The sequence below is a fragment of the Anthonomus grandis genome, chromosome 16, assembly GCF_022605725.1.
Source record: "Anthonomus grandis grandis chromosome 16, icAntGran1.3, whole genome shotgun sequence".
Classification (NCBI taxonomy): Eukaryota; Metazoa; Arthropoda; class Insecta; order Coleoptera; family Curculionidae; genus Anthonomus; species Anthonomus grandis.
Window position 1 is genome coordinate 12,428,865 of NC_065561.1, and position 25,325 is coordinate 12,454,189.

The 25,325-nt window shown below is 31.4% G+C and overlaps 1 protein-coding gene across 5 annotated transcripts in view; it reads left to right on the top strand.

Annotated features, from left to right (window-relative positions):
* Positions 1 to 2,498: 2,498 nt before the first annotated feature.
* The window catches only part of LOC126745805 (afadin), a 465,103-nt gene continuing 442,276 nt past the window's right edge, over positions 2,499 to 25,325 (top strand). For all 5 annotated transcript variants that reach the window (XM_050453809.1, XM_050453810.1, XM_050453811.1 and 2 more), the window contains exon 1: positions 2,499 to 2,766. The gene's annotated coding sequence lies outside the window, so the exon portion shown is untranslated. The remainder of the gene's footprint in view (positions 2,767 to 25,325) is intronic.

Genomic DNA, 25,325 nt, shown 5'->3' on the forward strand with positions numbered 1-25,325 from the left:
GCTCTTCTACTATATGCAGCATTTGGTTTAGTTGGTTCCTAGTTGCAGCCATTATTTTTAAATCATCCATATACAGTAAGTGATTTAACTTTGAAATCTCGGTGTTATTATCTCGGATGCTAAACCCATAGTTGGTAGAGTTAAGACGGTTCGAAAGAGGATTCATAGCAAGGCAGAACCATAATGGGCTCAGTGAGTCCCCTTGGAAGATTCCTATTCGAATTGGAATGTTGTTTGTACTTACTGCGCTTTTACCCTGTACTTCGAGCTGGAGCATTCGTGTGGTACTGAGTCGAAGGCTTTCTTATAGTCGACGTAGGCAGTAAAAATATTTCTCTTGTTGTGATATGCCTGGTTGTTGATGACAGAGTCGATAATAAGTTGTTCTTTACAGCCCATAGACCTTTTAGCGCATCCTTTTTGTTGTGCGGCTATGATGTTGTTTTCCTCACGCTGTGTTAAACATGAAGTGATAATTTTATACAAAGTAGGTAGGCACGTCACCGGTCGGTACTTAGACGGATCTTGTGTGTTGTTCTGGTCTTTAGGCAGTAGATAGGTTACTCCTTGCGTTAGGAACGCTGGCATTTCCTGTGGGTTAAGAATAACGTGGTTAATTAATTCTGAGAGTTTAGGATGCACACTCCGTAGTTTCTTTAGCCAAAAGTTATGAACTCCATCTGGGCCAGGTCATTTCCAATTATGCAGTTTTTGGATAATCTGGTTGACTTCCTCGATAGTAAATGGTCGATGTTCCATCGGGTTATATTTATTACTGTTTTGTTTCTCTTCAGTAACCCAGCTTGCGTTGATATTGCATGTTGTTTGAGTTGCAAGTTGTCTGGCCCAAAAATCTTGAATTTGCTCTTTCGTGGGGTATTGCTTATCTGGGTGATCTGATTTTGAATTTAGCTCTCTATAAAATTGTTTTTCGGCCTTTTCAAAACGAAGATTGTCACGTTTTCGGTTATTACTGGTCTTGTATCTTCGTAGGCGCCCTGAAAATAAGGAAAGTTTCTGTTTTAGAGTATCTAGGCATTGTTGAGCTGTATTATTTTCTGGTTCATGCCGATTGTGGTTATTGTTTCTCTGCAAAACTTTATCAACTTTCTGTTTTAGTCTATTTGTTCGTGTACCCCTCAGATATTCTGTTAGTTGGCCGATATCTTTTCGAAACCTCTGAATTTTTCGTTGAAGTCTGGTCTCCCATGGCGGTATCGGGAGCTCGGTTCTTGCAGAGTCATTGTGGATCCTTATCTTAATCTTCATGGTTTTAGCAACGGCAGTTGCTGCGCTAAAAACTAAAAGGTGAAGAGATTGCATGTTATTAATATTTAAAAGATAAGGTGGAAGAATTTTGGTGTTCCATAATTTGACCTAGTTTTTTTGAAGAGTTTACTTTTGGAAGTTTGGGTCTTATCAGTGGGTTGGTTCCCTCAAATTCTAGCATCGCATGTGCCATTTCTGCAGATAGTTCGTGATATAGCTCAGAATTGTCCTCTTGGGTGTTTTCGGTAGTGTTAAGTTCATGTGTGTTATTTAATACGTTTTCTATTACAGGTTGCTCCTCAGCTGGTTCATTGTTAGCGGGGTCTTGTTCGTTGTTAGTTTGCGCTTGTATTTCTTCTTTAATGGTATTGAGTCTTGTCTCTGGAATTAGGTGATTACGCATTATTACCCGATACTGGTCTGCTACTCTCTGTTCGGTAACTTGGAGATGTGGATAGATTTTCGTAAATTCGGCATGTAAAGGTTGTCTGTAGCCGATCATTTCTCGTCCCAGGTTGGTCACTTTATAAAAGCTGCGCATGACGGTTTCATTCATCGCAGATGTCCATTTCATGCGCTGTCTTTGTAGTCCCGCCTGGGTGAGCGCTGGCTGAATTTCCTGCGCAGCACCTTCAGCGAGGGGGGCTCGTGATGGTGTTGGGCCCTCCCGGTCGTTTTGTTGTTGAAGAGGAGGAGGTGTAGTTTCTTGAATGACAGGTTGCCGCCTCCTTAACTCCCTGCCACCGACGGTCCGCATACTGTCATGTCCAGCGCCGGCTCCAGACATGCCCTGGCGATCCCCAGGCAGCGACCTTTCTCCGAGGTATCTTCCGCTTCGTGTCTCCATTTCCATGGGTGTACCACCATTTAACCCTGGTGGTCCAAGTTGTTCTTTTAGTCGCCTTTTACGACAGGCAGAACGTACCAGGAGGCTATTCTACTCCGGCTCCCCACGGGAAATATTATTCTTATTATTATTATTATTATTATTATTATTATTATTATTATTATTATTATTATTATTATTATGCAACTTTTATATAGGTAATTTTTGGTATATCAACTCCTTTTGACGAGTCCTACAAGCAGTTGAAATAAATGACTCAACTTTGAAGACACCCTGTATATATTTCGACTCATATTAATAAAACGCTGCTCACATGCTACGCCACTGCGTTGCGCAAAAACCTGGCGCAGCTGCCAAACTTCCACCGCATACCTTTTCTTGATTTGATTGTTTCGTATTCGTTTCGAGTACCGGACGAGTTTGTGCGGTCACACCTTTCCGATTTTATTTACGAATTTTCGCGCATTTTCACACGAAAAACGCGGAAAAACTTTTTTCGAGTGTTTGAAACTATCGATATTGATATACAGGGTGTTCGGGTGTTGTGTGCCGGATCAAAAGTGACTTGTGAAGACTTATAAAGTGTACTTTACCTCGCAGAATAAATGGATTAGGTGCAAAACAACTTTTTTAGTGCTGAGAAACAACAGGTAAAAGCGCTTGTTTTTGTATTTTTTTATGTTTTTAAGCATCGAAGGAGGTTGTTTAAGGGTGGTTTGACGAATATAATCCAAGTTCTATCCTTCGAACTGGTGTTTTACAATAGTTTTATAATAAAAGGCCAGTTTTAAAACTTTAAACTTGAATAAAGAACCTGATTACCAGTAAGGTAAAAGAAGCCGTGTTTACACGGTAGAAATTGTTACACGCGGCTTTTAAATGTCCATCGCACGGGGTCACGCTAGGGAATTATTAATGCCACACTGTAAATTATTATTTAAGATTTTCCTCACACCTTTCAATAATATCGTTTTGTCCGTTGTACGGTGCATTAACACAAAAGACATTTCAAATGATGTCGCGTTCTTGGTATTTTAAATTACCTTTCTTGTAGGCCAAGCCTGCCTGAGTAGAATATTTAATTTTGGTATTTTATCAGGTGGATATTGAAACGAAATAGTTTTCCTCAATAAGGTCTAAATTAATATCTTATAGGCAATACTAAGATTTAAATTTTTCAAATAAGTCATAGACTTTAGGGACATGTTTGGCCTTGACCTTGAGTCCCTTGAATACAAAATTTTAACCTCCAGTTATTTAAAAAATACAAAATTATTGGGATTGTAAAGTGAATTCTACCATGTTAAAAAAATTAGTTGAAAAAACTTGTTAAAGGTCTTGTTTAACAACTTTCCTGAAAATTGTTGCTAAAATAATCCAAAAAGGCTTAAAATGTGTGTAATTTTACCAGCAACAATAGTCAGGAGCAAATTTTTATGAATTTTTATTAAAAAAAAAAAACAAATATATTTAACATTTAATCAGACCAGAAATTATGGGACAAGGCTCACAGAACACAAATATAGCCAATGCTTAAAATATATCTAATTCCAGGTTAACCTATCACAACCCAGCCCAACTATAAAAACTTCAGAAAAGTAACATTTCTCACATTGGGACAATTGTTTTTATATTGAAGATAAGGAAAAAAGTTGACTTTCTATATCAAAATATTAACTTACTATTTGATACCCATGCACCTTATAAAAACATAAGAATTAGTAAGAAAGCAGCACCTTGGTTAACCTACAGTCTTAGACTTATTTTAAATGAAAAAAAAAAAAGAGAGCCCTTACTAAATGTAAAAAAGATAAAAGTCCAGCTAACTGGACTTATTATAGAGTGCCAAAATTTTGCACTTGCCTCAATTAAAAGATCAAAAGTTGCTTATCTAGCAGAGCTTCAAAGTGATAAGTTGCTTTTTTTTAGTTTAATTTTGAAGCGATAAAAATGCCCAATACTTGTGAACTTGTGAGTGAAAGTACAAGAGGATCTATTAAAGGAGGTTTGATTCTTCATAATCTAAAAATAAGTTGGTAAGTAGTATGAGTACCTAACCAAATTATCAAAATTTTGTTGTTTATAAAAAAAAATTTCTTATCCAGAAAGTAAAAAAAAACCAACATAAATAGGCTTCAAGCATCAGGCTGTTAGAGGATGATAGCCTATTATACAGGGTGTTTGGCAGAGGGTTAGCGAAACTTGGTGGGCATATAGATAGGCTCAGATAGAAGATATTTTCTTAATAAACTTGTGTTCTAAAAGTCTTGGGTTTTTTTATACCATTGATTGTGTGTTATTTTCAGGATTATCAAAAAATTATACCTTTTGAAATCTTTAAATTTTTTCAGCATATTTTTCAGGTTTTTTTTACATTTGTATTTAGTCTGTAATGTATCCTGAATCTAAAAAAATCAATATCAAGTACAAATAATACCGAAATAATTCGGTTTGAGCTCAAAAAGTTAATACAAGCAGCAAAAAAAGTTATGAAACGTAACTTTAACTTGACGCAAAAAAAAAACTAAAATCTATCAAGATGTTCAGGTAGTTTTAAAAACATCTCCAGTTAATACTCTTTTCAATGATATACAATGTGTAACACAAAGCCGACTAACTTGCCACAATTCATGACTTTAAAGGAAAATAAAGTAAAAAAAAATATTTTTAAAATTTTATGTATTTATTTCAAAATTACAAATTTTGTTGAAACTGTGCTTCCCTGGCTCTTATCCACTACATCGCCGTCGCATTTCTACTGTCCTAAGGCGAAGTCGCATCTCTTCTCTGACCGTTAGAAACGCGGCATTGATTCTTTGAATTAAGTGGTCTAGATTGTCAATTTCCACCTCGTACACGAGTTCTTTCGCACATCCCCATACGTAAAAATCGAGGGGGGTCAAATCAGGGGACCGTGGAGGCCATGCGATGGGACCTGCTCTTCCGATCCACGAATTGGGAAAAGTATTGTTCAGAAATTCTCTAACAGCGACCCGATAGTGTGCACGACACCCGTCATTCTGGAAGACGATTCTTCATTAAATATGGGTATATCAGCCAATAATTGTGGGAGATCATTTTGTAAAAAATGTAAGTAATTGTCCCCGTTGAGGTTTCTCGGCAAGTAGTGGGGACTGATGAGGTGTCTCCCAATCACACCTGCCCAAACATTAACACTGAATCTTGTTTGGAAAGACTTGGCTCTGGTCAAATGCGGATTTACCTTTTTGTTTTCCCAATAATGTAAATTATGTTGGTTAAAGAGTATCACGATGCCAGTAAAAATTGCAGAATTAAGTTGTTGATGTAGTATGAAATTACCTTGCACTGGAGTGTAATGGAAAGGATGCCTTTCTTCTGCCTTGACAACTGGCCATGCTTTCCATGTAGAAATGTTCAGATCTGTAGCTACTTTCCTTGTACTAAGGAAGGTGGGATCCTCATCGAATGCGCGAATTACATTTTCATCTACAGCAACATCATACTGCCTCTGATTGATCCTCGGTTCTTGATAATTTAGATTGCCTGTTTCCCTTAATCGACGAAAAGTGTTAGCAAAAGTGTTGTGGTGGGGCACACGCCTGTTGGGGTATTGCTCCTCATAAATTCTTTGTGCTTCTCGCGTATTACTATTGGCTCTTCCATAAGCAAATACAATATCGGCGTATTCTTCGGTAGTGTATGCAGCCATTGTGGCGATAATGATACGAAAATAAGGAAAGTCACAAAAACAATATAAAAACTCAATTACCAGCAACAATAACAACAGTATTAACAACAACAACTACATACACGATACAATACTAAATTAACGACTTGGGTACGTAAGAAAGCTAAAAAGTTACACCACGACAAATGTCAAATGACAACAACAATATGTAGCACATTTTGTTGATTTTTTTAGATTCAGGATACATTACAGACTAAATACAAATGTAAAAAAAACGTGAAAAATATGCCGAAAAAATTTAAAGATGTCAAAGGGCATAATTTTTTGAAAATCCTGAAAATAACACAAAATCAATGGATATAAAAAAACCCAAGACTTTTAGAACACAAGTTTATTAAGAAAGTATCTTCTATCTGAGCCTATCTATATGTCCACCAAGTTTAGCTAACCCTCCGCCAAACACCCTGTATAGTGATGATAGCTCTTTTTTAGGGACAAGTACATATTATGATGCCTGAATTTATTGCAATTTAAGCATAAAAAAGCAATTAATTTTCTTATTAGGTTTGCCCTATTTTAATAATTATCTGTTTAATAGTTGTAAATTATAAAAATTTGTTAAGGTGGGTATTTACTATTTTTAAAGCAAAAGTCAGAAGATGCTAATGAATTTCTAAAGGATTTAAATTAGTGTAAAAACAAAATTAAAAACACCAGTCGCAAAAAAGTCTCAGTCTAACATTATAATAAAGATACACATGTTTTGAAATTATATTTTGGTCTCTTGGGGAAAATGGATCACATCTGTCATTAATTAAATGGGTGTAATTATTTGGGTTTGATCAATGAGACCAGGGGTATTGTATAAAGTTTTTTTGATATTTTTAGACAAAAATGCTGGTTTGAGTTGGGGGGAAAGAATGTGAATTGAATTCAATAAAGGATATTGCTAAGAGAATTGTATTAAAAATTTTGGAACCCTAGAGTCTGAAATAAGAGGTATGGTATTTGCTACATTTATTATATTATTCTAAAATTATAACACTTTTTTTAGATGTTGACAAGCAAATCCTAAATCTAACTAAAAACCAGTTGAAGTTATGATTGCCATTTATTTAGCTGAAGCACCAGAGCTTTTTAACATAAAAATATATAGGTGCTGATACTAGGTAAATCTCATCTGCCTTCATTATGACTCACTTATTAATTCACTGTTTTTACTATTTATTTGTACAGTGCATCTTCTGATTTAATTAGTAGTTTTTTTTTCTTTTTTAGATGCTCTTAAATACCAGCTCTAGGAAAAATAAAATAGAGAATAACAAAAAAATCTGACTGAACATTCTTTATTTTTTTACATTTAAATATTTATTGCTCTTAGTTTTTACCTGTGTAATTTAAAGCAGATTAAGCCACTAATTTTTCATCGGTAAAATTATATAGTTTTTTATATTTGTTTTGTTATTCTCCTCAATCCAGTGACACTTCAAAACCTTTTTAGAAGAAATAATAAACCATGGTATTTGTTACACAGTAGTTTGTTTCTCAATCCCTTTATGTGCAAATATAAACTGACATTTAGCTTCTTTTTTTTTATTCCTTTTGCATAGAGGGTGTCAATTTGACAACTTCTAATGCAAAAAATATTTCAGTTGGTAAAATCCAGTTTGGAATAACTGTCAGAGAGGTAAGTCGAACTCGAATTATAGTGTTTGTGCTGCCTGCAAGGTACTCCTACTTGTTTCTATATGGCATTTTACCAATCATATTTTTCTGTTGACAAACTTTTTTCCAAAAATACATTCAATTGTTTGTAAAATATAACAATTACTTTTCTTTCATTTATATAATGGACTGGACAAACCAGAACAATGGACTCTCAAAAACAATGGACTGTTTATAAAAATGGATGTACATAATCATATTGTTTTCTTAAAAATATTGGTTAATATTGTGATTTAACAGCAGTAACATCTTGCTTTATATATTTTTTTAATGTAAGTGGCTTCAAAGGTAAAAGTCACTTCAATCACTAAAATATAAACCAAGTTTTAAACAGGTGGCATTTCATTATTAAGAATTATACAATTTTAGGATAGGAAAATCTGTTTTATTATTGGAACTTGAGAAATAAAATATATTTCCTTACTTTTAATCTGTGATTGTCTATATTTAGAATGTCCTAAGTACCTTCCTAAATTAAATAAAAACAGTAAAAGTAAATGATGGGATATTGAAACTTTTATTAATTAGTGTCATCTTAAATTAGTGGCAACTAATGCATTGACCCTATTTACATAATAAAAAACACAAAATTGTTTAATAATTTTTAATAAAAAATCATATTATTTATTAGTTAATTATTTTCTAACTAATTACATTTAATACAATTAAAGTAATAAATATTACAACTAATTTGGCTAGTAGTTAAAGCTGCATACCATTCTTTAGAAACTTATACAAGAACACATTTTAAATTGTGAATTAAGAAAATAGTTATTTGAGAGGTTAGTATTGTCTCACTGTAATTATTGTAGTTTTTTGTGTGGTCTATTCTTGATGCAGCAAGTGAATACAGTTTACAAAAAGTACAAAATTCTTATATAAGGGAATTTTTTTTGCTTTCTGATCATGTTATTCTGAAGTTTTCTGTTTTAAAGTGGCCTAATCTAGGCAACTAATGCATTTTACTTGTTTTCTCCAAAAATAACTTGAGTAATCCAGAATATCTCAGAAAAAAGCTTGTCAAAACATATTCAAGCAAAATAGAAGATGAACTTTTGCTATTCCAGGACACCACACTTCCCTGTTTCAAAGACATCTTTTCAATAAGGTTTGTATTTTAGCTTGGTAGAGCTTAATTAACAGACATATGTATTTATTTGCTAGATTGAAAAAGTTTGTAATATTTTATACAGGTCAATATACTATTTAACAAACTTTTTTGTATTGTTTGCTTTATATTTTAGTATTGTTACCTGCTTATGTTTGCTTTATTTTATTAACCGTCTATTTTTTTATATTTATTTTGTAAATATTGTAGCTAAATGCTTCTTTTTCTACATCTTCTGGTAAATAAACAGGTATGCTACCCTTTGTAGAGGTAAAAATAAAAAGCCGTCATTAATTTTTTTATTTATTTTATTTAATGCAATTAAAAAACTGACACTGCTTTCATCATTAAATCTCAGGTACAGCAGCATTCACTCCGCAAGATGCTTTTAATATAAATATTTTTTAAATTAATGTTTGTTTAAGCCAGAGAAATGGTCCAGGATTCTGCTTTCTTTTTAATGGACCTTTTAGTTACTGTTAGGTCCATGTGTATTCATTGGAATTCCACTTATAAGTTCTTTAGTATACAAATCAACAGACTAAAATATTAAGTCAATTCAACCACCTACCACCTTCAAAAACAAAAAAAACAAATTTATAGGTTTATAATTGCCCAGGATGACTGGATCTGCTCTTTTATATAATAGTAAACTTTGGACATTTTAAATTCCTTGTGGAGAATCCCACATTTCAAAAAGTTGTTTATAATATGAATTTAGATAGAGTTAGCAAATTCCAGAGCACAATATTTTGATAGATTATATGAAACATCATCAAAACTGCAACTATATTTGTTTTTCATGGCCTGAATCATTCTTAGTATTTTATTTATTGTGCCTGGTGGTTTAAAAAAACTATTAAATGAAATTTAAGTAGAAAATTGTTTAAAATGCAGATTTTAAAATAATCAACAGCGAATTTTAATTTGTGTGTGAAAATTATACACCTGGGTTTACTCTTAAAAAAATCTAGTGTTGCATTTTCTGATATTTATTAGTAAACAACAAGAGCATTTTCTGTCATACACATGTTATGTGTCCATAGCTGGGATAAAACATTTTGTAACATTAACATCTGATCTTGCCTATGACTATTCACATTTTTGTAGGTGTTATTCAGGGGATTAAAAGTCAACTTTTGAAATAACATTCAAGCATATGATAAAATGATTATTTGAGAAACTCTTGGCTTTTGACTATTTGTGGTGAACCAATTAATTGTGATAATAGCAATTGACTACTGTTTGCACTTAGTGTTTAGGATAAAGGTATTCAACTGCAAACACACAAAATATTACCACATTCCATACTATCTATGAAAGGTACAGGTGATCAGGAGATTATAGTAGTGATTAAAGCACTTTTATTTGTGTATTCAGGTACCTGACTGGAAGACTGCAGATATGGAGTGCTTTTAAGAAGGGGATGTTTATATTTCTCTACCTGTGACTTGTCTACCTACCTATTTGTAAAAGGAATGTTACAGATTTAAAGGAAGTATTATAGTTTGATTGGTGCCTTTACTAAAATGTCTTTTTTATATATGGTATAAAGCCAAAAGGAAATTATTGGTTTGCTTTTTCAGGTTCTTTAGCCTTAACACAGTATTTCAGAAATAAAAGAATAAAATAATTTGTTAATTTTTTATAAAGTTGTCATCTGTTGGTCACCAAATATTGAAATGTGGGTTTTGATTGAACTAGTAAAAATGAATCGGAAGCATTAATAGGTTTCATTAGTGTGAGATACCATCAAAGTAATGGTCAATAAAAGTGGCAAAAAGAAATTGCCGGAAATCATTTTTTAAATTCCTAATTCTGCTTATTTGATATTGAGTTTGATATGGGAATACAAGAACAAAAGTGTTCTGAACCTTTGTATTTATTTTCTTATTTTTTGCTATAAAATGTTAAATTAGTTGAGGAGAGAAGGTGAGAAGTCTATTGATAATAGTATTTACAGTACGGATTTAGGATTTGATTAAGTTGGTGTCATTTAAGAAAAGAAAGCTTGCTTATTAAGAAGGAATACTGAATGACTACATCCAGTAGTACTACATCCATACTTGAAAAACTTCTCCTTCTTCAAATATGGAAATTAAAAACTCTGGAAATTTAAGTAGTAAAAAATTAGAGTGAATTGGCAATACACAATGTAAACAATTTTATTCAATATCTTCATTAGTTTTGGAGTTACAGAGAAATAATTATGAATTATTGAAAAAAGTCATTGTTTTCAAAGGTATGTGATAAAGGAGGTAATGGAAAATAAAAAATATGTCTACATTTGGTATAAGCACTCATGTAGTTTTTTTATTGTAAGGTACAAAATTCAAACTATTTATTCATGTTAAAATTACACAAAGCAATGTGCAATTGTAAATAAATAAAAATAAAATACAGTGATTACAAATTCCTAGTTGAACAAAATACCAAAGTACATATCGGCACTTAACATTTTAGAGTTTAAACAAAACATTGATGTCATAAAGACACTATAAACGCTGACAATAATTAAAATACTCTTCATTTCAATAAAATGCGTTTGAAATGAACATTTGATTTTTCATTTCCTTAAATTTATCTATCGATAACTCTTTAATTTCCATGTGTACAATATTAATAAACTTTATGGACCAGTAGCCTGGGCCATTCTGACACCTTTTCAGTTGCCAGAAAGCTAGCATTAGATTATCACTATAAGTTCTCCATTATTTACAGAGATGGCAAGGTAAGTATTTCTAGGTTCCTGAAAACTGCTTTGCAATCATCCCTGTACCCAGTCACCACCCAACAGACATGAGGGGTTTCACCACACATGTGGCATGACCCAAGCACAACAAGTAGAGCAAATGACAGGTGTGCGTGCAAAAAAAGAGGTTCTCAGTACCTAAATATGTATATATATCCAACTGCTTTTAGCTCAATAACAACCCAGAGAAACTCAGCATGACAAAATGATCATCCTTCAACATCCCTTAGCATAAAAACCCTTTCTCTCTGTCTTGTTTTTGTTTAACAGTAATCTGTTTGGGACACCAGACGAGGTGGTGTCAGTAGCAAAAAAGAATACCTATATTTTGACTTTTGATCTATGAATGATAAATCATTTTATATATGTTTAAGAAAAAGTAGTGGAACCAAGATAAATCCCTGGGGTATCCCAATTTTTACCTTCTGCTTGGACAATGTCAAACCACTACACTGCACAGCCTGGTACCTGTAAGTATGAACTTAGGAGTGGAACACTTCTATTGCTGAAGTTATATGCACCAAACTTTCACCCAAAGTTGACACAGTCAAAAGCTTTACTAAGATTACAAATGATTGACTATGATTTTTACATTAAAGCCATATATAGGGTGTTCCTTAAAGACGTGCTAATATTAAAGGGGGTGAAGGAACTTTTTTTCTTAAAATGAATCCATGAATCACCCCCTTAAATATTAGTACGTCTTTAAGGAACACCTTGTATGTCACGACTGCTTTTGTTTTTGAGTTAATATATCTTGCACCCCATTAAAGCTTTCATCAGAGAAAGAACGGTGGAATGTCGTATTTTTTTAGGTGTTCTTATGGATCAGTTACTGATCTTGATGGGATTGCACAATGGTATTTGAAATGTTATGCAAATTGTTTCGCAACAATATTGCATATTGTATTTTATATTGCATATAGTTACATCTATTTACATAGGTGTTATACTATATGACATATCGCCCAATAACTGTACATGCTCCCTCATAGCTTGCAGCTCCTGAGGTATCATTTTATTAGTGTATACTACCATATGGTACCTCACTACCCTTATTATGGACAACCCTGTATAGATTCCTTAGATTTTTCTGGATTTAAGAAAAGAATTTGAAACCATCAATAGAAAGATATAGAAAAATAATAAAATTAAAAAGCATAGGTTTAGAGAGGGTTGTTTTGCAGTGGTTTTTGTATGTGCTTAAAAGATAGAAAACAGGTATTAAAAATTAATGATGTTTTATCAAAACCATTAATAAATAAATAGGGCGTTCCACAGGGATGTGTTAAGACCATTGCTATTTATAATATATATTAATGATTTAATAGATTATGTTAAAGAATGCACAACTTATCTTTTTGCAGATGACTTTTTTTTATTTTCCTACATCAAACACACATGAGCTTTAGCTTAAATTAAATAATATATTAAAATCGGTCTATGAGAACAGCAAAGGAATATTTTTACAGACGCTGACCAGCAGATTTAAATATAAAAATAGGAGAACATTCGATAGAATGTGTAACAAAAATCAAATACTTAGGCATATGGATAGATCGGGACTTACATTCTAAAGGTCATGGCACTTGGGGTCCTTAAAATGATTTCATATAAAGTTTATTATTTTTCTAGATGTTCACCTTACTAAAGCTTGTGGACAAAAAAAGGTATTTACAATATACTTATCCTGCCTCACTTTAATTATTGCTCTAGTCCTGTATTATTTTTATTAAAACAAAATGAGTTGTTCCGACTTCAAAAGTTGCAAAATAGGGCATGCACATAATACTCGGTAAACTAAGGTTGACCATACAAGACATGTTATAGGCTTTAGAATGGTTACCAGTCAGAGAGCATCTTCTACTCAATATCAATCAATCAATCACATGCTTTATTGACAAAATTTTGTAGACAAAGCTAATAAAAAAAACATATAAGAACAAATCAAAACAAAAAAATAAAAATATAAAAAATAAATATACAAACAAAATAAATACATGCAAAACTGTACAAAAACAATGTACCTGGTCAATATACATCATGATGTATAAAATGTCAATAGAAATAGACACACTAGTCAATAAACAGTAAATTAATTAAATACAGAATGAAAGTGCAATTTATTTACTAAAAAAAAAAAACTCATACATTCTCAGGGGGGTTTGCAGATAAAGATCATGCACTGCGTTGCGAAGTGAAAAATTGTGAGACGCCCTACTTGGCATTTCTGACTTATGTTTGCGTACTAAGCAAATATGAATAAAGAGGGAAGAGTAAGTATCTTATATTTTTTAAAGATTTCTTGACAGTGAGCTTTGCTATTAAGTCCAAGCAGATACCGAATTGCTCTCTTTTGGAGTTTAAAGATGCGATCAAATTGAGTCACACCGCATGTGCCCCAGAATGGAAGGGCGTAACGTAGATGTGACTCAAAAAGGGCATAATAAACTGTTCTTAATGTTTAAAAACTTAATTCTCTGAAAACTGATCTTAAGGCAAAACATGCTGAACTTATTTTTTTATATAAGGCATCAATATGCAAGTCCCATTTTAGGGAGTAGTCCCAAGAACTTCACAGATTCAACGACGTCCAAACTGGTGTTGTTAAGTACAAAGGGTTGAATAGTAGTTTTATATGATAAGACTTTAGTTTTTCAGACATTTAGGCACAGAAGATTAGAATCGCACCACGATTTAATGGTAATTAAGTCATTAGAAATAGTAGTGCCCTAGCATCCGGATTGCTCCATGTAAAGCTAGTATCGTAAGCAAAAAGACAGATTTTGCCACTGATGTTAAGATTGGCCATGTCATTTATAAAGATCAGAAACAAAATAGGGCCTAGGACTGAACCTTGAGGTACCCCACATTCTATTGGTTTGCAAGAAGACTTCGTCGTATCAACCTTTACAAGCTGATTTCTGTAACTGAGATACGATTTAAACCACTCAAGGGGCGTTCCTCTGAATTTTATTTCATTTATTGTAGTTTGAAGCTCTGCTGATACAATGGGGCTAAAAAAGAAGCTGTGTAAATTTTCATTTGGGAGATATGAACGAGGATCGTGAGAAGGTGTTGTGGTAGCCATTAGATTTTTAGCTACATTAACAAAGTAGTGATTAAGGTCCTCAGGTGAAGTAGGGATAGTGCTAGATGAAGAAGTCTTATTTCTTAATTCATTTACAGTAGACCATGTTTCTTTGGCAACATTACTTGATTCGATTATCCTTTTATTATAATAAATATCTTTTGCAGCTTTTATAGTCTTATGGTACATTTTTCTATAAAGCTTGACATGGTTATGAAAAAATGCGCTGTCTGTAAATTTTTTCAGGTGTGATAATAAGCGCATGTTTTTTGCAGAAACACGTAAGCCTTTAGTGGTCCATGGCTTATGATGTTTAATTTTGATAGGTCTAAGAGGAAACGACTTATCTGCAATACTTGATAAAGACTTTATAAAACTAGAAAATTCACTATCAATATCGTCAGAAAGAAAATCCCAAGCAGCCGTTTGTCATAAGTTCTTGAATTATGAGAAATTATTTTTGCCAAAAACGGCCTAATTTACGTAACATATTTTTGTCTTTAGAATTTATGGAAAATTTAGATAATGCAGCTTCATGATCAGAAAATCCGGAATTAAAAACCGTACAATCAGGATTCAATACGAATTCAGGAGCAAAAGATGACACGACATAGTCGATGGTACTAGAACTATTTCTGGTTATTCTGGTAGGAGAGTTAATATGCATTACTATACCCATTGAGACGAAAATAGAGTGAAGAGATTCTTGAGCAGCACACACACTGGAAAAATCAATATTAAGGTGGCCACACAAAATTAATTTACCTTTTAAGGACAACGATTCTAACAAGCTTAGTAGTTTTTGAAGGAAAGTCTGTAAGTCAGCGTCAGGTGTTCTATATACACAAATAATATAGAGGTCGTATGTATTATGGTAAACTATGAAAAATTCAAATACTTTTTCTGATAAAAAGTTATGGAACTTAGTTACCGGTGAAAAATCGTTGTTTATAGACATAATCATAGTGCCCCCATGAGATAAATTAGTTCTATTAAATGTTGCTATTGTAGTGTAATTTTGAACAAAAACAGGTTCATCAATGTTTAGCCAGTGTTCGGTTATAGCAGCTATTTCTGGAAAATTTAGCTCTTCTAATAAAAGAAATAATTCATTAGTTTTGTGTCTTAAGGACTGAATTTTAAGAAGAATATGCTGACATTTGTCCATAAGATTAACAATGGTCATGCTCCACAGTATCTGTTGAGTAAAGTCACATTCTCTGTCGAAAGACATGATCATAACACGCGATCAAGAAATAATTTTTATATACTAAGAGTTTCCCAAGAAGGTGCTCAAAATGTATTATTTTTTAATAATCTAAATATACACAATAATATGTTGCTAATAGAAATTAAAACAATAGAAAGTATAAAGATTTTTAAAAGGGCTTGTAAAAATCATTTAATTGAAAATTTAGTATAATAAACCACTTATTTCTGGAAAATTTCTAATGTTGGTTTGTCTAACTTGTGTCTGGTTTTTGTTTGTATAATATACATATACAAACATGTTTGTGGTAATTGTATAGTGTATACGTGACAAAAAGTAAAATTCAATTTTTTAAAAATGTAATATGGTAATTATTAAGTAACCTCGTTGTATACCTTGTATTAGTTTTTTTTGACTAAATAAACGATATATAGAGAGATTGATTGTCCACATCCTCTTTAATAGGTTTTGTACATTTAAAAACACTAAAATTACCTACATTAACAGAAATATATTTAATATATAATTATTAGTCATTACTCCCAAGCCACTAGAGCTACCCGCAATACTGAACCCCAAGATATTTTTGAATGACCGTTTTCTTAGAATCTCTCTACCTCTTAGCTGGCAGAATTCTTTTGCAAGTCATTGCCGCGCGTGACGTCATATATAAAAAACCACCTTCATTAAAAACTCTCATATATAAATAATACATCCATAAATGTAGGTTTATAATTTTAATTCCAGGCATTAAATTTCAGCTTAACATTTATTGCGAATTGTGATGAATTAATATACCTCTTATACACATTGTGTGAGTAAACATTCCATTCTTAATAGGTGACTCATGCATGCGCTTTTGTATGTTGCATTTTCGCGCGAATGTGTGCAAGACACACCTATAGGGTGCCCCAAAAAGAATGCAGCAAGGCCTTTAATGTAGGTCTTTAGCATTGACCTAAAGCATCAGCAAGGATTAACCTATGTAGGTGAAATTATATGTGAAAGTAGTTGTGAAGAACATGATTCTAATCTAAGAAAATCAGCCCATCGCAAAAATTACCATTACTTTATTGACATTGATTGATCTGTGATCTTTCCTGACAAACTTAATCAATAGATCAATGGTGCATATGGTTCTAATTTAAAAAAGCAGCAGTATAGCTGAATTTATAAAGTATATACTTTTTGAGAAAAATTAGATGTAAAACCCTAAATATTAGATTTTAAAATGTTAACCCTGCTGATTGAAATAACTTCATACAATTTACAGCAAAAAAGTTATATATAGTTCTTTAATTTATTTATTTATACTCCTTTAAAACAAAAAATCAATTCGTAGTTACATTAAAAGAGTGCTTACTGTCAATATATCTAATCACTGTTACACCTATAGCTATGCCTCCAATTAAAATAAATAGCTAATTAAAGTAAAAGAATTAAAAAAGCAAAAAGAAGAAAGTAACAAATTAACCGTTAAGACTAGACGATTGAGCAAATAGAAATATTGAAATAACACAACAAACAATATTAAAAGACTAGAAGTTCCTTTCAAAAGTTAATTTAATTTCTTTGTTAGATGGATTAAAAAAGTCTATATCAAATTTTTTTATCACATTTTACACTCATCTAAATTTTTTTTATTGGCAAACAATCAGTTTTATTGGTGGAAAATAAGCCATATTTATTTATTCTTAAGTGTATCTTTGGAACATAAAGTATTATATTATTTATTAAAGAGCAGTATTTATACTTAATGTGATCCATAACATAATATATAAAAAGGGCTGAATGCAACTTTCTTCTATTACTCAGTCTCTGAACCTCAAAATGAGTCAAGTATTTTTATTATGAACATAGTATTATAGAATATTAGACATGGATAAACTTCTTAACGTAAAGGAATCTTAGGAATCTTTTTGGTAAGATTCTTGTAGAACTTTCTCTATTCTTGGATTCAGCTTGTGGAGCCCATATTCTAAGTGGGGTGTTACGAATGCATTAGGATGTTTCTCCTTTTTCGAAAAATTTTGAGTTTTGAATAATAAAGCCCAGACTTTTGTATGCTTTTCCAATAATGATCTGATAGTGCCCATTGAATTTTAAATTTTGTTGGAAATGTACATACCTCTAGATTTTTACACTTATTTTTAGTACCAATCACACAGCCAGTAATTTTATATTTGTCTTTTGAGTAATTGTAAGAGTGGTATTTAGAAGTATTGAGTACCATTTTATTATCTTCCAGCCATTGACGTACCGAGTTTAAGTCACACTGAAAAAAATTTATAGTCATACTAACTAAATATTTAGTAGCATTTAATAAATATTCTATTAAAATAGGCGCCAACCTAGATGTCTTGTTATTTTAAATAGAAAAATCTATAGTTAAAATCATTTAGTTAAAACAAATAGATTATTTAGTTAAAATTATATTGTGTTTAACTAAGAAGACATATTTATTTTTACTAATGGACTTATTACATTTCTTATTACCTGATGCAGTATATTTAGTTGTAGATTATTATTAGTAGAATTAACTAAAGCGATTTAGTTATACTTACTAAGCTGCTGACCGTGGTGACTAAGTGGCTTTAGTTATTTGAAATAAAGCCCTTAGTAACTTTAAATTAATATACAGGATGTCCCAAATTCGAGGCTCACCATTCTGTCAAAGCAAGGTCGGTTAAATTAGGCCAAATACGTGTAAACTAATGCTCAATGAACAGCGGTTTAGAAATTTGAAATATTCCAAATTTGCACTATGTCGGCTATGTTTTTTCGGGATATTTTAAATTTCTAAACGGCACTTAAACGTCAATTTACTCAATTTTGACTCGATTCAATCAACCTCTTGTGTCTAAGCATAGAGTTATTTAAAAACTTACTTAACAAAAAAATATTATTTAAAAAACTAAATCAATTTTGTTTTATTCTCTAAAAAGTTAATACTTTAATAGTACTATTTATGCACGGCCTTATCAAGACTTAGAAAATAATTAAAAAATATGTTTCATTCATTAATAATTAACTTAAATACTCTTTGGTAATATACATAAAGCCCTTAGACTTAAGGCTTAATAGGCAGTACTAACTAACATTTAAGTCAATTTTATTCTATAAAAATAACAGCATTTATGAAACCTAATAAATAACATGTTTACAATTTTTACACCTTAACTGTTTTGTTAAAAATAACAAATTAAAAAAAAACATCACAGAATAATAAAACCAATTAAATGTCCTTTGACTATTATTACTCTGGTTATTATTTATATTAAGCATCTAGTGAGATAATAGTGAAGGAGAAAAGTTTTATACTGTACCCCCTCATCAATACGGGATGACATAGCAACCCTGTAATAGGCTTAAACTTTATAATTTGTTTTTAAAATGTTTTTTGAAATTTTAAAAGATTTTATAAGCCTTAGTGATAGTTCCTTCGCAATTATTGAGCACTATTTTTGTAAAATAGAATATTTTTAAAATCATTTAAGCACGGTTTATGAACATCACAAAAAATCAATTAGGGCCGCACAATAAACAAGCTACTGCGTGAATAGATACAATTTTTAAAATTCATACCAAACATACTTAATGATAATTGCTGAAATGAAGATTGTAAATGAAATTATCAAGCATTTTTACTAATAGACAAGTGACAGTTGGTACGTCAAAATATTACTAAATTTCACATTCACTGGAACATTGAATTATTATTTTTTCCCTTTAGGTTTAAGAGGTATGGATGAATAGGAATCCAAAGTTACCCAATCAAGAATTATCCTTTGTTTACATACCAAATGTCACTTGTGTATCTAAAAAAACCGCAAATTTAAAGGAAAGACGCCTTTGAAAAGAACCAGCTATATAAAAATAATAATATGTAGGTTAATATTTATTAATATCATCCTTGAATCCTGGAACTTTTACTTTTCTTTCATTAATTATTGCCTTTTCCACTTTTGGCCATTCAGTATAAACACAGTCAATTTTTTGGCTAAATCTGTGATTAAAATCTAATTCAATCTAAAAAAAATTTTTCGGTTAGTATTATTATGAATAATAGGTGTGTATGTTAATAATCTATATATTAATAAATTATTAACATACAATCTGTATGTTAATTGTCATCCTAAGGTACACCCATACTTTGGACTACAACTTTTCATATATTATGACCTATGGCCTAAGTATTTTAAATATATAATGACTACATTTTATGTTATTCAACAGTCTGTAATACAGGGTGTCCCGAAATTACATCGCAATATTTTACCAGCCGCATCTTTGTCTAAAAATAAGACAAAAAGTCCATATATAGTATGGTTCAAAAGTGCATCGTTTTTAAGTTACAGGGTGTTTTATGAATCATGTTAAAAATTGTTTTTTTTTGAATACATCCGGAACGCCTAGTTGTAATCTTTTGAAATTTTCAACATTTACTATTGGTTGTGGCTGTGTTTGTTGACAATTATTTTATTTGTTAAATTTTGTTTAACGTTTTGTTGACATTTCACATTTTTTAAATTTGCTTTGGCAAAGTAAATTAGTTCTTTTTTATGATTAATTTTTCAAAAGTTATGGATAGATTTACAAAACAAGAGTTAGCTGACATGCATTTTGTTTATGGTTTGTGTAATGGCAGTTCTTTAGCGGCTGTCCGTGAGTATCGCCGAAGATTTCCCCTAAGACATGTTCCAGATCGTCAAGTTTTCATAAACACACCGAAATTTATGCAATAACGGAAGTTTTCAAAGAGCTCGTGGACAAGGCAGACCACAAGAAGATTATAATTTAGAAAATGTTTTAAATGTTTTTGAAGAAAATCCGGGGGCAAGTATAAGAAATGTGTCAAGAGTCACACATATCCCTCGCTCTAAAGTAAGTAATTAAAAAAATTACTTATTGTTACGATAGTAATTTAATTTTTATTAGATTGGAAGAGTGCTAAGATCCCAAGGGTTAGATCCGTTTCATTACCAGCGGGTCCAAGATTTAGAGCCAGACGATTTTCCGTTGAGGATCCAATTTTGTCAATGGGTAATTAATAATCCAAACTTAATTCCTTCCATTTTATGGACGGACGAAGCCACTTTCACAAGAAATGGTTCATTTAACATGCATAATATGCATTTTTGGGCAGATCAAAATCCAAGAGCCATAAGGCGTAGTAATTTTCAAAGAAGGTTTAATAGTTTACGGGGACCAACTTATTGGCTCGATACAATTACCCAATCGGCTAAATTCGGAGAATTATCTTCATATGCTGGAAAATAATCTCGTGGAGCTTCTGGAAGAAGTTCCTTTTATCTTACGCCAAAACATGATTTTTCAACAAGCCTGCTCATTTTGGTCGCAATGTGCGTGAGTGGATGAATAACCATTTTCCTGAACGTTGGATTGGTTGAGGTGGTCCTATAAATTAGCCTCCTCGATCTCCAGATCTAACTTCGTTAGATTATTATTTATGGGGACATTTAAATGAGTTGGTATATGCCGTGGAGATAAATACCCGTGAACAACTGATGCAAAGGATTAATTGGGCTGGTAATGAAATAAAGAGAAATCCATTTTTTGTTTTAAGGACTACTCGCGCAATAACGCGTAGGGCAAGATGGTGTTTGGTGTTTTTATGTTTTTTTTTTACGTAATAAATTAATTGTTCCTTTTTTTTACCTATTCAATTACATTAAAAAAAAACAATTGAACTCGAAAAACAATTTTTGATCTTAAATAAAGTATTTGTAGTGTCTTAGGTCATGTTTATCCCCAACGGATTTTTAAGATGCTTTTTAATTTTATTAACTGTTACCAAAATAACTTACGCGTTCTCTTTGCAAAACATTTACATCTAATTTTTTCGAAAACGGAAGCTCCTATCGAAATTAGACAAGAGCACCTTTTTATGTAAAAATGTTTGTTCTTTTCAATTCTAATACCAAAATTGTCACGGAGTTGCTAGAAAAAAAGTTTTAACAATTTAAACTTTACCGACCACTTATTTTACACGATCCTGTATACATTTTGGCAAAAATGGTTGCAATATCAGTTTTTAATAAAACCAATAGTAAATGTTGAAAATTTCAAAAGATTACAACTAGGCGTTCTGGATATATTAACAAAAAACCATCTTTAACATGATTCATAAAACACCCTGTAACTTAAAAACGATGCACTTTTGAACCATACTGTGTATATGGACTTTTTGTCTTATTTTTAGACAAAGATGCGGCTGGTAAAATATTGCGATGTAATTTCGGGACACCCTGTATACGACCTAAAATAAAAAGTAGGCTATTTGCCACTGCGAAAATGCATGCATTCTTAAATCACAACAAAACCACTAAAATTAGTGAGAAGAACGATATGATATACATCTTCTTATGGCAGTTAAAAAAACATTGTATGAAAATGCCCAATAAATAACGCAAGTTGTGAAAAATATATGGAAACTGGATTTATCCAATAGGGATGCATTTTGAATGATAGGAGCTAGTATCTTTACTATGCTGTACTTTGAAAGAAAAATGTTTTTCTTAAATAGGCCCTTTAACTTAAAAAAATTTTGAAAAGTCAAAAAAACCTTTAAAAAATAAACAAATATGAAAATTGTGCAACCCAACGTTGTCAACTTTATTTAATATTACTAATGAACTTGTTGTAATAAATAAAAATTTAATAAAATCTAATAAATAGTGCTACTAAAAAAATTAGTTACTTTAAATAAATATTCATATTCAAAAGAATTATTAGAAATAAATAAGCTTATATCAATTTTAAATAAGTCATTTAGTAAAATTTACTAAAAAACCTTCTTAAAACAACAAAAAGTAAAAAGTAAATAGATAACTTATTAAAAATAGATTTTTACTTTAGTAAAACCAAATTAAAAAAATTAACTACATTTTTTTACGTGTTTTAACAAGACGCAGTTGTTGTTTTTACTACATTTATTGCTAAAATAACTAGATTTTTATGGAAACGTACTAAGATTTTGGCTAATAAAGTACTTTAGTAACCTAATTTTCTCAGTGCATACTGCAGCTTTTGTGAATCTTGCAGTCATAATATTACCAGAAATAAAAACTTTGAAATATGCTGCTGATTTAAAATAATCAGCATATAACAAACTTTTTGCATACTTGACACATTTAGGTAAATCAATAATATCTAAATATATAGCAAAGAGAAGAGGGTCCAAATTACTTCTTTGTGGTACCTCTGATGTTGATAATAATAATAATAATAATAATAAAGTCTTTATTTTCACAATTTAAGTTTCTACTATCCTAAACATAATTGTACTATTGTGAAAAAGGCGAAGTCCCGATGTAGAAAACCTATACAAATAGGTTTATTTACCCTGCTCTACTTAACCGTAGATATCCATAGTACCTTAATTCAAGAGAAAAATCTTAAAAAACATAAATAAATGTATATTATCAATAAGGCATATATTTTAAAATAGCAAATAGAAAGGAGACAGATTTAAAAAGTTTGAAGTTTTATTATAGGCATATTTTTTTTACTCAACTTTCCTGCTGGAAATAATAACTAAAGATTTATGTTTAAAGATTCGTGGTTCCAAAATCTTGACACAATCGGGAATAGAGTTGTAAAGCTTTAAAATATTATAGGAAAAACTGCGTTCATAAATAGATTTTCGATGTAGAGGAGTTGTTATGAAACCTTTAAATCTAATATTTATATTATGTACATGCGATCTATAAATAATTTTATTGTAAAAATATATAGGTGTTATAAAATAATAACCTATTATCAAAAGATGCACAGTGCACTGTACGCCTGGTTTCCATTTTAAGCGGATTCCATAGATATACCGCAAACAGGAATTTTGCATTTCTTGTATACGTTTTTCTTGAATTTGTGTCAAGCAGTTTCCATAAACGACATCTCCATAGTCAAACACAGATAAATTTTAAAAAAAACATGTAAAACTTTTAGTCAAACTGTTCCCCACTTTAATTTGATTTAACTTATCAGAGAGATATGATTTTAGGAACACAAGCCGTTTTACTAAAGTTGAATTTGATGAGTTTTTTAATAAGTATTGTATGATCAATTTTGTCAAAGGCTTTGGTGCAGTCTGTCAAAATACCATCTAATTGAGTTTTGTTATTAACGGCCTCTACTGCAACGCTTGTAAAAACATATAGATTACCCACTGTAGACTTTCCAGGTAAAAATCCATGCTGCTCTGGACAGAAAATATCTCCAATGAAAAGCAAAACGTCATTATAAAGAAAATTTTCAAGAATTTAGAAATGGAGATGATGATAGATATTGGTCTGTAATTCTCTACATGAGTGACATATCCAGAGTTAAACACAGGAGTATTAACTGCATGTTTCAAATTATCTGGAATCATTACCTTTTCAAAAGATTGGTTGAAAACTAGACTAAGAGGCATTGCAAGAGCTCCTGCGCATCTTCTAAAAATGTATGCTGAAATATTGTCTTTACCAGTGGCCTTTTTGGGTTTTAGTTTTTTAATTCTCTGAAGAACATCTTTAACTATTTGCTTTGAAAAAGAACAAACTCCATTACAGTTATTAAGTGAATACAGGCTATTTGAGTTCTGAATAGAGCCAAAGTATTGCGCAAATGCACAACTGACAACCAGTTACATTTTCATTTTTATAATATACTTCTAATTGAATGTTACAGTATTTAACTAATTATTTAAGAATTAATAACAAACCAGAAGTTATTAGGTTATGTCTGCACATTTTTTCGATATTTTTATTTAAAATCCAAATGCTTCGTTACTAACCAATTTTACCTCTCGTCTCCTCAACAATTAGAAACTGTTTTAGTACATATGCATTTATTTGCATATTAAGATGATATTTACGTTTAATTTTTGCTATGAGCTCAGGAGTAGAGAAATTAGCATATCTGTTTGACGTTCTGGATATTTTTAATGAATGTTTTTTGGGTATTAATTGATTAATACAGATATATAGTTTTTCATAGAATAGCTGCATACACACATTTACATCAGCGCAGTCCTCCAACTCACTCCAGTCAGTGTTGTTTATGAGTCCATTTGCATAACCTACTAAAGCCCTCTTCAGATATGTTCTTATACCTTTATGTTTTGTAACTCATAATTTAATTGAACTGACTACGATAGATTATGCAATAAAAAGCACCCGACTATAGCTAGAACTACAATTCTACTAACAATACAAAATAACCAAAATGATAAATAGACAAACTGGCTTTTTTATCTTATTCGCGATAATTCACGATTGCGAATGAAGGAACGGTATTGAAAAGACAAGAAGCCAAATAAGTGTTGTTTTCCGTATATATACGCTTCACCATGTATAATAAATATGCGTGTGGTGCAGGCTTAGGTAGGTTTATTGCAATCGATTTTAATGGAAGTTTGGTTGTATGTTACTATAAGTTTTTCTGTGTATATTTAACCTTAATGCATGTCCATCTGGTGAATATTATTTCCTTCAAATAGACGTGGCCGTAAAAAATATATATTACAAACAGTCACACAATCTTGATTAAAGATAAATATAAATTCGCGTGATATGTCTGCGTTTTGAACGGTTGGGGAGCTGTTTTCAAAACGGACTTGAGAAATAGATATAAGGTACATGAAGTAGTTG